This window comes from Dermacentor albipictus, unplaced genomic scaffold, assembly GCF_038994185.2.
Source record: "Dermacentor albipictus isolate Rhodes 1998 colony unplaced genomic scaffold, USDA_Dalb.pri_finalv2 scaffold_28, whole genome shotgun sequence".
Lineage (NCBI taxonomy): Eukaryota > Metazoa > Arthropoda > Arachnida > Ixodida > Ixodidae > Dermacentor > Dermacentor albipictus.
Window position 1 is genome coordinate 1,271,789 of NW_027225582.1, and position 14,811 is coordinate 1,286,599.

Genomic DNA, 14,811 nt, shown 5'->3' on the forward strand with positions numbered 1-14,811 from the left:
TTTGCAAATGCAATGTTGCCGCTAAAATTGGTAATTAAAGCTTTATAAATTTTTTTTTACTTGTGACGTGAGCCGTATTTGCCACGAAGCCGCATTTGTTTTGGTTGCCCAGCCTTACAGTCTGACAGAAGATGTGCACATGCGCTTATCACAAGTTATCAGTGCAGCACACTGTGTTATTTGGGGCAGAAAAAACAGCGTGTATTGGCCTCGAGTTCCACCACTGGAAAAGCTGGCGCCACTGTCGACGTGACGTTTTATTAGGGATCACGTACGTGGACATAGCGGCCGCGTCGGCTGCGTCGCGAGCGCCGAAGCGAGCTGAAAAGGAAAGTTTAAGTTCCCTCGTACGCTGCAGTCCTCATTTATTGCCGCGATTTTCCCGCTTCGAGTGTCTCCTTTACAACGATTGAAAGCACTATAGAATAGGTAGTGGCTACCTGTGAAGGTGCTAGTACCTTCAAAGGTAGCCACTACTGCTCGGTGCGGCATTGCCGGAGGTATGCAACGGAGCCCGGTGTCAGCCTTATTCATACGTAGCCGCAGGACAAAAAGCTGCGTGAAGCTTCGCTCGCGTAACATAAACTGGCAAACAGTCATCGTCTACAACACGGGTATGCAGCAAGCACAGACGCGAGGAAGATTTCTGCTTCGGCGCCGGGTCTGCAATGTTCGAAAAACGTGCACTGAGATGCTCGCCCGAGTCCGCTGCCCGACTAATGTCATGACGGTTTTGTCCATGAACTAGTCGATGCTATAGATACTGGCAACTTCACTGGAGTGGAAAGGGAGCGGTAAGAAGCACATTAAAAAAAGCATAGCATATGGTCATGTTTGTGCTATGAATTAATGCACTTGATTACGAAAAAAAAGCAGCGGGAAATCGCACGCTGAGAACACCGATAAACATATAGTGCGACGCAACTCGGGAAATAATATTGAAACGTCCAAGAATTTAGAAAAAAAAAGATTGAATCGTCGCGACGTCCGGCCCATCAGTCCCCGTAGGCGTCGAAGTCTCTACAGTGAAATTATTTTGAACAGCTCTGATAGCGCCCACGCAACATTGGTTGCTTGTATACTGTCAAATGCTCATATTCTGCAGCTTAAAGCTCATGGCACGGTGCAAAAACGCGCACGCGGCGAAAGCGGAACAGTGCGCGGACAGGCATGCAGACACGCAGTCGGTCGCTGCACTGAGGCTTCATTAGGGAGTTTTAGAATAGGGGCCCCAATACTTTGGGGCCCCAAAGAGCTTTGCGGGTGTTAGCGTTGGGGCACGTAGGACTGAAGAGTTTTAGAATAGGGTTTTACGTTTGCGGATACCGTCTTGCGCTGACAGCGCCACTACGGCGTCAAAGAAAAGCTATTAGAAATAATTAAATAAAATGTACCATTTTGTGATAGGAATAATAACTTTGACTTGCATGTATTCGCGTTTAATTACAATTTAGAGGTTATTCTGTAAGCAGCAAGCAATTAGTTGCGCTTAGTTTTGAGCAAACCAACTTTACTAGCCTTCACCAGCCAAGCTGAGCCGTGTTAGGCCTACGAGCCATAAAATCCACAATCGAATTCAAAATCAGCGGCGTCTAATGAGTCAATCTTCACAACACACGCTCGTTGAGAGAAAGCGATAACCGCAGTCACTTCTCCTAGCTTGCGAACTTCACGCGTTACCGCGAATCGAACCCAGTTTTGTGCTAGGTTAGAGCCGTCGCTTCGATGGGTGCCGCCATGTTTGCCGACGCAAAGTTTTTGGGGCCGCTATTTGGGCTCACGCTAAATCGGTGAAATAGCGTTCCCAACGCAAAACCCAAACGGAGTTTGCGTCTTGCGCATGCGCAGTGGCTTCGACGCTATTTCTTTGGGGCCCCAAAACGTTTGGGGCCCCTATTCTAAAACTCTCTATTGTATTACGCTCCATTTAGATATACAAACACTATGAGAACATATTTCACATAGTTTGGTCTCAGCGTTTGCCTACCTTTCACGCAAGAAGCCAGGTCGGGAGACTAAATCGCGGCGACCGCGCACAGTGGCGTCCACTGTACGTATTCGGTAAAGAGATAGCGTCTGTAAACGATTCTGTGCTTTCAGTTTGCCCGAAATTATTATTTAGGCTGTAAAAAACTTCTCTCGTTTCGAAAGTACTTACAGAAATTTTTGGGAGAGCACCCGGGTGGTGTTTTCAGTGAGCGCTGACAGCAAAACCTATGAGGAGCGCACCGCGTGATCCCTCATACTACGCCAGCGAGGCGCTTCCGATATATGGCGACTCCGTAACTCCTGGCCGCCAATACGTGCTGCATTCGCGACCTCTGGGAAAGAAAGCGAAGGAGAGGAGACCTGGGGGATGTGCGTGGTGTCCAAGGCGGCTGTACTGGTGCCGAAACCCGGAAATTGTCGATATCCTCGCCTTCCTCGACTACACCCGAGGGGGGGGGGGGGACAGAAGACCTATGGGCCCCGGGTGCCAGACGACCTAGCTACGCCACTGGCGAGGAGAAAGTTCATATCAACAAGGGACTGAGGCAGGGATGCCCTTTATCCCCGCTGTTGTTTATGATGTACATGGTGAGGATGGAGAGGGCGCTAGAAGGCAGTAATATCGGGTTTAATCTCTCATACAAACAGGCGGGTACAGTAATAGAGCAGCAACTCCCAGGTTTATTTTATGCGGACGACATTGTGTTGCCAGCTAACAAGCAAAGTGATTTGCAACGTCTGGCTAATATCTGTGGACAGGAAGGCAACGATTTAGGTTTGAAGTTTAGTGTTAGAAAATCAGGTGTTATGGTATTCAATGAAAACAGTGCAGACAGTGGAGATACAGGGCCAAGAAATACCTCGGGTAGCAGAATATAAATACCTAGGTATATGGATAAACGAATGCAATGGATATGTGGAAACACAGGAAAAAACCATAACAGTAAAGGGGAAGAGAAATGCAGCCATAATGAAGCACGGAGCGCTATGGGGATACAATAGGTACGAGGTCCTCCGAGGTATCTGGAAAGGTGTGATGGTTCCAGGACTTCCTTTTGGAAATGCGGTTGTTTGCTGTAAATCAGGGGTACAATCAGGACTCGACGGGAACCAAAGTTCAGTGGGTCGCCTCGCATTGGGCGCTCACGGGAAGACTACAAATGAAGCTGTGCAGGGTGATATGGGCTGGACTAGTTTTGAAGTGAGGGAAGCTCGCAGTAAAATTGAGTATGAAGAACGGCTGAGGAATATGGGAGAAAGTAAATGGGCTGGGAGAGTGTTCAGGTATCTGTACAGGAAAAACATTGATTCACAGTGGAGGAAAAGAACTATGAAGCTTACCAGCAAGTATGCGGCCTGTAGGGTGGACAACACAACAAAGGTCAAGCGGAAAGTCAGAGAAGCTGAATTAATCTCATGGGTGGCGGCAATGCAAAAGAAACCTTCCATGAGTAACTACTTAAGAGGAAAAAACGAAATCAGGAAAGAAACCATTTATGATAACTCAAAGGGAAGCTCATTACTTTTCGAAGCGAGATCAGGATGCCTTAGAACACGCACCTATAAAGCGAGATATAAGAAGGAAGAGGAAGCATGTGCTTGCTGTGGTAAAGCTAGGGAAACTACGGAGCATATTTTATTAGAATGTGCAGACGTCTACCCAGCGGTCGATTTAGGCACCACTGGCCTCCTTGAAGCCCTTGGGTTCAGAGGGAGCAGTGGTAAAGCAAACATGTCCGCAATAGACATTAGTAAGAGGCGACTGGAGGATTGGTGGAAGAAAAGTAGGGAAACGACAAAAGACGGAGACGTACAAAAGCACAGTTCGCAATAGGAGATCAGAAAATTTGGGCGTGGTAGTTCATAGTGTTTTTTTTGTCTTTTTTCATTGTTTAACCTAGGTAGAATATTAGGCAGTATAGTAGCAAGAGCTTGGTGGCGCAACCCACCGCCCCGTTCCAAAGGGGACGCTCATAACATCCATCCATCAATTTTTTTTTTTCGTTAGGCTTCGACCTGTTCGAAACGAGAAGCGATCTCGAAAACACTACAAGGTTATCCATAATACTCTGTCGTCGAAGCGGCCTGAGACTAAGCGAAAGCCGTTTACACAATCATTTGCTGCGAACGAAGTGCATTTTACAAAAGCAACGCCAAATTCAATTCGAAGCGGGCAGCCGGGACTGCCGCCATGTTGGTGGCCAATTCCTTCGCATAATTCCTAATGCGACGATCCTGCGTTTACATGCTCCGCGGGAGTCGACTCGCGCCCGAAAATCTACCCTCTCCTGGCGCATTAATGCGATGCGCCTTCCTAGCGCATTACTGCTGTTTACATGAATGTGATGCGCTAGAAATGCGATGCGACGTTGTCGCATTCATGTAAGTCCCGTTTACATGAATGCGACAGTGGCGCATCGCATTTTTGGGAAAGGCGATGCGACGCCGTTTACATGTAGCGCCTTAACTCTCGCATAAACGTAGCGCCATGTGGTGTCGTATAAGTGAAGTGCAACCGACTTCCGGTGTAACTGGTTTCCGGTAGTGGGCCGAGTGCACGTTGGTGGTTGAGTGCCGAGAAATAGACAGTTTTAGTTTAGCGTACGCTATACGCTATAGTAGACAGTTTTAGTATAGCGTACGCTATTCCATTGCGTACGCTAAAAAATAGCGGGTCGTCACTGCGCATGCGCTGAACGCTAAAGGAAATAGCGGGTATAGCGGGCGTACGCAACGCAAACGAGTTAGCGGTAGAGTTTTTGCGGGGTTTGCGGAGTTTGCGGGAAACATGGCGGCGATCCCGGCTGCCCGCTTCAAATTGAATTTGGCGTTGCTTTTGTAAAATGCGCTTCGTTCGTATCAAATGACTGTGTAAATGGCTTTCGCTTAGTCTCAGGCCGCTTCGACGACAGAGTATTATGGATAACTTCGTGGTGTTTTCGAGATTGGTTCTCGCTTCGAACGAGTCGAAGCCTAACGAAAGAAACGTTCCAGATGTCGGCGCCACCTATCCCTACAGGCGCGAAATAGCCGCAACGACGGAATATGGCCTCAGAGATCCGAAGATATTGTCGGCCAACTAAAATTGTGGAAAACGTGCGCTGCTTAGCGTACGCTATTTTATAGCGTATAGCGTACGCTATAGTTGCGTACGCTAAACTACAACTGTCTAGTGTAGCGGACGCGATGCAGCGCACGTTCTCTTGCAGCTTTAGCTGGCCAGCGAGATCTTCGGATCTCGGAGGCCATTAGTATACCATAGGCATATCAGCATAAAAATCGAAGCATTTCAAATTGGTTCGTCTTGAATATGTCCTGAACACAAGACTTAAGTGTCTTCTATATTTTTATGTATGTTATCGTAATGTTTTGTCTCGCAATTATTTACAGAGAGTAAATCCTTTCATAGCCTTTTCCAGGGCAGCAAACAGAAAACGTTTTCCAAGGCAGCAAATAGCGTGCGATCATAACGAAAGTAAGCTTTCTACAGTGCCTACGCACTGCATCTTTCTTTCTCGCAGGAGCTATACAGCATCGCTCAGTACCTTAATTTGACCTTTTCGCAGACGCTTCGAGCAACAAGCGCGCACTAATAAATGTAAATAAACGCGATATTTTTTTCTTTACACACGTGCATTACTTAGCAATTACTCATCCAGTGCTCCTACAGCAACTTTATTGCTTACATTTGAAAAACGCAGTGGAGCAGGCTCAGCACATTGCGAAGCGTGCTTGTTGTATCGGCGCAGGACATGCAAAATACCGAAAGTAGAAATGAGCTCGCGATACAACGATGCTCTAGAACAGGATTTTGAATTCATAAACGAACCAAAATGTTTGGTTAAGCTGACCTGCCAAATCTCCGTTCCACTTGTTGAGTCAAGCAGAGGCGGACGTCTGTTAAAAGGTGGAGATATCGATGGCACATAAGCAGGATGGTTCGCAACGTTGTTTTTTCTGTTACCGACAAAGTGGCGGCTGCAGATTCTTGAGTTTTCGCTTGGTTACCACGGTCCTCCGTCAGGGCTACTCAACACAATTACAGAAGAACAAAATTGTCGCACTTTCTCATGCGAGCCGCTTTGTTGTGGGGAATGAAGTAATCCGATTACCCAACAGGTTGAACGGCCTGTATCCAGCGCTGTCGCCTTACCCCTTCATACGATCGCGATGGAAATCGGTAAAACTGAACGTTGTTATTCCGTCCTTCACGTTCATGGCAATTTACAACACAAGCGTCGATTGCGGCGTTTCTTCGTAGCGCGCGGAGCTATCGCGGTTGCCGTCGTTTCCGCCATCAGTCTGAAGAGTGAGCCAGCAAGCGCTTTATGGCAGTTCGGCGGCGCGTCCGACTAGCGTAGAAATTCATAGCTCTCTGTCTGGGTGTTAAATGCGCAAAACACTCGCCATATGGACCAAAATCTAGTTAAATCGTTGTTTCGCAGTCGCTAGCTGCATAGGCAACTTAGCAAGGGAGTCGGGCTTCGCACTACTCAATTACTGCCTCTTCGCACCGGCAGGTGGCGCTACGCGTCTTGCAAAACTCCAGAGTCTGACGTCCATAGTGTCCACTCTGGGAATCGGCTGGCCGGCACTCGTGTGTAATTTGATCGGTATTTGATCGATCGGCGTCAGATTCCTCATGCCTTGTTTCGAGGGCCTGTACAGCAACAGTTCCGATTTGCTGGGTGACGGACGGAGTCCCGTTTCCTTCAGGTACTCTTCCGTTGTGTCCAGCGCCTCTTCAAGAGCTCGGCTTCTGCGTCGAACCCTCCCGGGCACCACACCGTGATGTCGTCTGCGCACAGGGCGTGAATGACGTTGGTCACTCTCGTCAGCCGGTCCGAGAGCCCTTTCATTGCCAGATTGAATAATAGTGGGGAGAGCACCGCCTCTTGTGAGGTGCCCCTCGCGCCCAGCGTGTACCCATCGGACGTAGCCTGTCCTATTTTGATCGTGGCTTTCCTGTCTTTGAGGAAGGAGCCTATGTAAGAGTGGAATTTCCGGCCGAGCCCCATCACCGAGATCGTTTCCATTAGAAATCTGTGTTTGACCGTGTCGAACGCTTTCGTTAGGTCCAGGGCCAGTATGCCCCTGGTGTCTCTGGTCATGCCGTCAATTATATGCTTCTTGAGTAGTAACATTATGCCCTGTATGGAGAGGCCCGGTCTGAAGCCCACCATGTCATGTGGGAGGAGGAGGAGGAACTTTATTATTGCAGAAACTGTTGCGCGGTTTATTCCTGGGTGGTTCCCTCTGACAGGGCTCCACTGGCGATCGCGGCTCGCCGGGCCTGGTCGAGGGTCGCCAGTTGGCTTCCCAGGTCCAGTTCGGAGGGTCTCGCCTCCCAAGACCACATAGTGAGTGTGTGCGTTGTGACTCGTGGCGAAATTGCGTCGCCCGGACGATCGGTACATTCGTGTGTTATGTGCGCGAGTGTCGCTGTGTGGTTGCTACACCAGGGACATGTCCGGGACGTATAACTGTCTGGGGAGATTGCATGTAGACGAGACAAGTGTGGGTACGTGTTAGTTTGCAGGCGGCGCCAGTCCCTTGCCTGGAGTTTATTGAGAGCTTTGTGTGGGGGAGCGTATTGCGTTCTTCCGAGACGTTGGTCCTGTAGTATTTGTTGACCTGTCGTTAATAACTCGTGGGTCGCTCGTCGGTCTGTCGGGGGCTGAAGAACGGTGTGGTCTGCCACTCGGCTAGTGAGACCTCGAGCTGCGCAGTCCGCCTCTTCGTTTCCCCGCAGGCCTTCGTGCCCGGAGCACCGGATGCATGAGTCCATTCTAGTCAGCGACCCAGGATTCGAATGGCTTGTATAGGAAGCGTTTCATTCATGTATAAACGACACGCCGCTTGCGAGTCCGTAAGGACGCGGGCGGACCTTCCCTTGCTCTCGGCGTCGCGAAGTGCGAGAGCGATCGCTGCTGCTTCTGCTGCTGCGCTGCATGTGGCGCGGATGGAGGCAGAGACTACCAGGTTCCCCTGATTGTCAACGGCGAGTGTGTATTTGGGCCTGCAACATGGCGACGAGGGATACGGGCTAGCTTCCGTGTAGTATGTATCTGGGTCTCTGAAGCAGCGTTTGTGCAACATGCGGGCACACGCTGCTCTTCTCGCTTGATTGTGGGTAGGGTGCATGTTCTTGGGGATAGGGTCTACTACAATGTTCTCTCTAATGTGGTTAGTCAAGAGTTGTGTTTCTTCTTTGCAGTAGAGGGGCGCTGCGATCGCCAGAGTGTGAAGACGTGTCCGACTTTGGCTCTTCGATGTTTTCTTTTTAGCTTGTGTGGAACTACCATTCTACGTGGTAAAACATTGAGCAACGACACTGTGAGCACTTTCTGTGAGTGTGGTGTGCTTTTTCGCGGCTCCAGTTGACGTTTTTTTTCTGGCTACGAGGACATTTTCGACGGCGACCCGCTGACCTAAGCCTAACCACGTCTGGGCCTAGCCCGAGTGCGGCCTCGGCGAGGCCGGCCAGGTGAGCACGGCATCATGTCGCCACCACAGCAACATTCGCACTCGAGTGGACCCAGCGCGGGAACTCCATGCTCACCTCAGCTTAGAGACGCCGAAAAGGTGAAGAATAGCCCTTCCAAAATGCAGACAACGCGACGAGCGAAGCGCGCAGAGAGCGTCGAAACGCCGGGTGAACGCCGAGCTGCAGCCGAAGACGCCGTGGCGCGTCCCTCGATGGAAGAGGCCACAAGGAGGGAGTCGCAAGTGAACGACCAAATGGATATTCAGGATGACAGCGTGGACGACAACGATGATAGCAATGACGAAGACAACGAGGACGACAACGGATGGTCCTTTTTCAGCAAGCGGAAACCAAACAGAAAAGTCAAGCCCGAACAGCTTCGCCTCGAGCGGGTAAGTCGACCTCATTTTGCACTCTCGATCAGGCCACTTAACAAGGTACACGTCCATGACATACCTAAGCAGGCTATAACAGCAGCACTAGAGATGACGGCAAGAAGTTGGGAACTTGCAGAATTATCAATTTTCCGCTACGACCCAGCAGCGAACTGCATAAAGGTTACTGTCAGGGATGAAGAACACGCGAAGAGGCTTGCGGCGCTGACACGATTAGCTGAGAAAATGAGCGGTCGCGTTCGTACGTATGAAGTGATAATTGAAAGAACGCCAACACAGAAGGTGGGGAACAGTCGGGGGGTCATCAAGGTGCGTCCCGGCCAGACCATTGAATATATCAAGGATCACTTGCGATGCGAGACGGCAACTATCCTACAGGCACGTCTGCTCGGGAAGACAAACATGCTGCTGCTAACATTTAATACGGAATCTCCCCCAAACAGGCTCGTGTTCGATTATGAGATCACAAGGGTGCATGAGTACAGACCGAAGGTTATAGCTTGCTACAATTGTCACGGCTTGGGACACAGTGCCAAGTATTGCCCTTCAGACGAAGTGTGTAAACAGTGTGGTAGAAAACACCCTGAAGACAACGAATGCGACGAAGAGCTATTCTGTGTCGCATGCCAGAAACAGGGCCACATATCGCTAAACTCAGCATGCCCTAGCCGTGCACCGAAAGACATTAAGAAAGTCGTGCAGAACATAGAAGAAGGTCAGAGGACAGTGACCTGGTCTGAAAAAGTACTGGCGGGAACATCCACACAACCCACGCTATCCGCTCACTATGAGCAACAAATAAAAGAACTAAGAAAAGAAAATCAGCAGTTGAGAGCAATGCTGCAGCAAATACTCGCCCGACTACCACCAGAGCAACGAGATACGCAACCACCGCCAACGCCACGGCAACGTGAATCAGAGACGCCGGCTGACCGAGAAAAACGCACGCGTTCTAACAGTCGGGTCGGGCGATCAATTAGTCAAAAAACCACGGCAAACTCTAGAAAGCTGCAACACGCAGGACCTGCACAGACCCAGCAGAACCAGGCACCATCAGTGCCAAAACCACTAACAGCCCAAGACTCGGCGTATGTACAGATGCTGAGCATCCTAAGGCAGGAAAGACACACTGAGACCCAGCGCCTCGAAAAGAACCTACGGGAGGAATTTCAGACAGTAACGAATGCAATACAAACTCAGATGCAGGCGATATTCACGGAAATTCAGAAAAATATTCAGAAGCAACATGACGAACCTAAAAGGCACAAGCCAGCAGATGAAAGATGACGGCACGGCCTATATGCATCCAATGGAACTGTCGAAGTTTTACGCAGAATGGATCCACACTAAGACAGCAAATTAAAAAATTCAAACCCCTTGTCGTGCTTCTACAGGAGACAAGGGGACAATGCACTATTCGAGGTTACCGAACCTTTCAGCAGGCTACGATACGACACCAGGGCAAAGGAAACCAACAAGCGCTAGGCCAAGCTGCTCTTTTAGTAAGACATGACTGCACCGCAACCCAACTGCAGATACCAGATTTGTGTAATGATTTTAGAGAAATTGTGGCAGTAAAGCTATGTCCACGCGGCCAACGGCCAATGGTTGCAGTCTCCACGTACTACAGACCCCTAACGGGCAAGCACCGGAATGACTCCTACCAATGGCTCAGTAAGGTGCAGGCACAAGCCGAAGGCCTTCCCATTCTAGTGGGGGGAGATTTTAACGCCAAGAACCAAACATGGGGCTACGCCAAAGCTGACCCGAGAGGACGCATACTGCACGATGCAATAGAAATGTCAACTCTGGACATATGCAACACACCAGAAACACCAACCCGCATAGGGCTACACGCGCAACAACAGGACACTACGCCCGATCTGACACTAGCCACTCCAGGGCTCATAAGGCAATGGAACGTAGAATCGACAACATGGGGAAGCGACCATTTACCAATAATTATCACGCTCAATCGCAAAAAGATCCGAGAGAGGAGAGAAACGGTGCTTTTTGACTGGAAAAAATTTAGAATGGCTACCGGGGTCTCTTTTGCGGACTTTGAACAATTCAGCGCTATGATAGAGGAGGCACGGCCGGAGGCCAGGGAAACTATCCCATGCGATGACACTGCAACTCACATGGATATGCACCTTGCAAATCTATGGCGGAAGGTCAACCGCCTCACACAGCAATACCGGTATAAAGGAAAGCGTCACAAAGATCTAATGCGCCTTAAACATCAATACCGACTCATCAAGGAATACCAACAACAACTCGAAGCAGACACGTGGCACAATATGTGCGCGAAGCTTGGCCGGGAACCCGGCCTAGAAAAGCTATGGCAGATTTTAAGGAGCCTGCTTGGGAGCAAAAAAGGCGCACCTCATCTCGCGGAGCTCTTTTTGCGAGATGAGCCTGCCGTGCTGGAGGACCGCGTCATCCACACTTTCTTCCCACATGCTGCCGAGGCGCCTCCTGAACCGCTGCCTTCTGCAACGATAGACAACGCGAAAGAGGAGCTAGACACGCCCTTTACGCTGGGTGAACTCGTAGCAGCCCTTGCACAAGGCAAAACGAAATCAGCTGCCGGGCACGATGGAGTGACTTGGCAAGAACTTCGAAACCTCAGCAATGAAGCTCAGGAACAGCTCTTAACAATTATCAATGAATCCTGGGAATCCGGACTAGTGCCAGATTCACTAAAACTATCTCTCATCTACCCCATACCGAAGCCGGGCAAAGACCACACGAAGCCAGCTAACCTACGCCCCATAGCTCTAACGTCAACTGTCTGCAAATTGATAGAAAGAATGCTACACACAAGAATGCAGCACTACATCGCATTTGTACAACCGGGTTTGCATCCTGCGCAGGCAGGTTTTCGGCCGAACATGGGCACACATGACTGCCTCTGGTTGCTCCGCAGAGTGATCAACCGTAAGTCTCGCAAACAGATGCCTGACTATATTCTTGCAGTCGATATGCGTAAAGCACTCGATAACGTGAAACAAGAGGCCATCTTACAGGAACTGGCAACCAGGTACCCTAACCAAAGAACATACAATTGGATACGTAGCTTCCTCCAAAGCATACCAATTCAGCTCCATGGCAAGGCACCGGGATGGAGTCCGAAGACCTATTACTAGGATAGGGGAGTGCCCCAGGGCTCCATCCTCGGACCTATGCTATTCAATCTGGCCATGACACGTGTGGCAGAGTCTTGAGCGAGACACTTCAGCCCGTTTTACTATTTACGCCGACGATATAACAATATGGACGGAAGCGGCGGATTATTCCGACATACAGAGCATGCAAACTGAGCGGCAAGCAGCGATCCTGAGCCTTAGCAACACTTTAGATAACCTCGGACTGCAACTCTCGCCAGAGAAGACAGAATTGATCAGCGTAGACGGAAAGAAAGCAACCAATGTAAACAAGCAGATCACTTTACACATCGGCCAAAGCGATATTACGTCGGCCAATGGACAAATTAGGATTCTTGGAGCACAGATTGCTAGCTGCAACAGCCCCCAGCTATGGATTCGCACACTAAAGCAAAAATAGAGACCGCTGTTGCACATCGTTAGACGAATATCGAGCAAGTATGGCGGAGCGCGTCAGAAAGCGTACCAAACGCTTGCAAAAGCGCTCGCGGTTGGAAGGATTCTTTACGGGGCATCCTTGTACGAATTCTCTGAACGAGACCTCGGCGACATCGAAAAGTTGCACAGGGCCACCCTCCGTACGATCACTGGGCTACCAAAGCACACGAGGAACGAGGACCTGCTCAAGCTCGTAGCGATTCCACCCATACGGGCCATAACCAGTGAAGCACGAATTCGAATGCGATTCCCGGTTGGAAAACACGACCCAAGGAAAACAGATCATGGCATGGGATAAACAAGTCCATGCGAAGCCAGAGCCCGCGGAAGCGACCATAACGCCACCATGGGAAGCACCACTGGGCATAAGGAGGCAACAACGCCCTATCGCCAGACGAAACGCGGAAGCTAGAAAAATATTTGAAAAGTGATTGGGATTAAGCACGCCGCAGCACAACACTGACATCTACACGGACGCTGCAACCACAAACGACATAGCAAGCATGGCCTGCGTTAGCACATCTGCACCCCAACACAATGGCTATCACACATGTCAGCTTCCTGGGGGTGCAACCTTGCACGCTGAGCTCTTAGCTATATGGGGAGCGGTCAACACCATTCCCATTGACATGGGAGACATTGTAGAGCAAAGTGTGCGAAATAATTATTGGATTCTTACTGATTCGTACGAAGCAGTGGCCGAATTAACGGGGCCTGCGACAGATGATGCGGTGGCCAACGACACCAGAAAAAAGCTAAAGAGAATACAGGACAATGGGACAAATGTTGAAATCCTATGGACACCGGGGCACACCGGCACGGATGGGGGAAACGCAGCCGCTCACGCAGCTGCCGCGCAAGCGGGTGGGCTTGATTACGCCTACACTGCAGCTACCCACACTCCATTTCCTCGCCAAACCCCGCGGACCAAAATCCATACCTAAAGATATTGGCCGCAGGCTCTCCTAGCAGAGCACTGATGCATTACATTCGTACTAAAATAAAAGCAGACAGTAAACGGAGATTATTAGAAGCTACACCAGTACATGTGTTTGACGACAAGGGCGGGCTTACCCGCACGGAAGAGGTTTTCTTGAATAAGGTTATGGCCAACGCTGCATACACACCAAACATACTTGAGAAATGGCACCAACCCAGACAAGCTACGATTGCGAAGACTTACACCCGATGTACACATTGCCAGGAGTCATGCAGAGCAGACTTGCAACACCTCATTTGGAGCTGTGCAGCTTTTTCACAAGGGAGATCCAACATTCAGCATCTACTACACGGAGATCGACATTAGAACACTAGGAATTGCAATACAAACTAACCCTGAAACACAGAAAGCCATTGCGACATATGGCAGACAAAGTGGCCTGTTTCGAGTAGTGTAGAAGGGGTCGATCAGCCCATGTGAGAGCGGCGGAAATGAACATGCACCTGAGCCTGCATAAAGCGGAAGATCCCAGACTGAGATGAAGAAGTGTTTCAGCCAACAGTCTGGGTACCCACATTCCCTTCCCTCCTAATCCCCATCAGCGGCCTAGAGCCGTCCCCTTCCTTAAAATGAAGGCTTTATTCATTCATTCTTTGCAGTACTGAGGTGTCAGCGGGTACCCTAGCCGTTGAAGAAGGTGTCTTCCCTGTTGAGTCTTGTTGAGGCGCTCCCTCTGCGCTATGAGCGTGGCACTTGCTAGCTCCTCAAAGGTGTTGTATACGCCTAGCGCTAGTAATTTCTTTGTGCTTGTGCTTGACGGCAGCTGTAAGGCCGTCTTGTACGCCGTTCTTATAAGAGTGTCCATGCGTTCTGTCTCGCTTTTGCGCTTGACTTGATACGGTAGCGCGTACGTGACACGGCTGATGACGAGGGCTTGTACCAGTCTCAAGGTTTCGTCCTCTGTGAAACCATCTTTGCTGCGCGCTACTCTGGCGATGAGTGATGCGGTGCTTCTTATAACGTGACTTAATTTCTCCGAGGCTACCTTTATGCCGTTGTTCTCCTGGACGTGCATACCTAGTAAGCGTGCGGTCGGGACGCGCTCTATAGGTTGCCCGGCAATCTCGAGATGCATTGGCGGGGCTCGATGTTCGTTAGTTTGCTTGGGCCGGACTTGAAGGTACTCTGACTTGTGTGGGGCATACCTCATTCCTGCTGTGGTTAGGTATGACTAGATGTGTCCGATAGCTGCGAGTAATGTTTTCTCTGTCGCCGTATGAACCCTTGGTTGCCCATAGGGTGATATCGTCGGCATAGAAGGCACATCCGAGTTTTCGGATGTTTTCCAGTTGTACAGCAAGTTTTCTAAGTCCGATGTTGAAGAGGCCCTCTCTC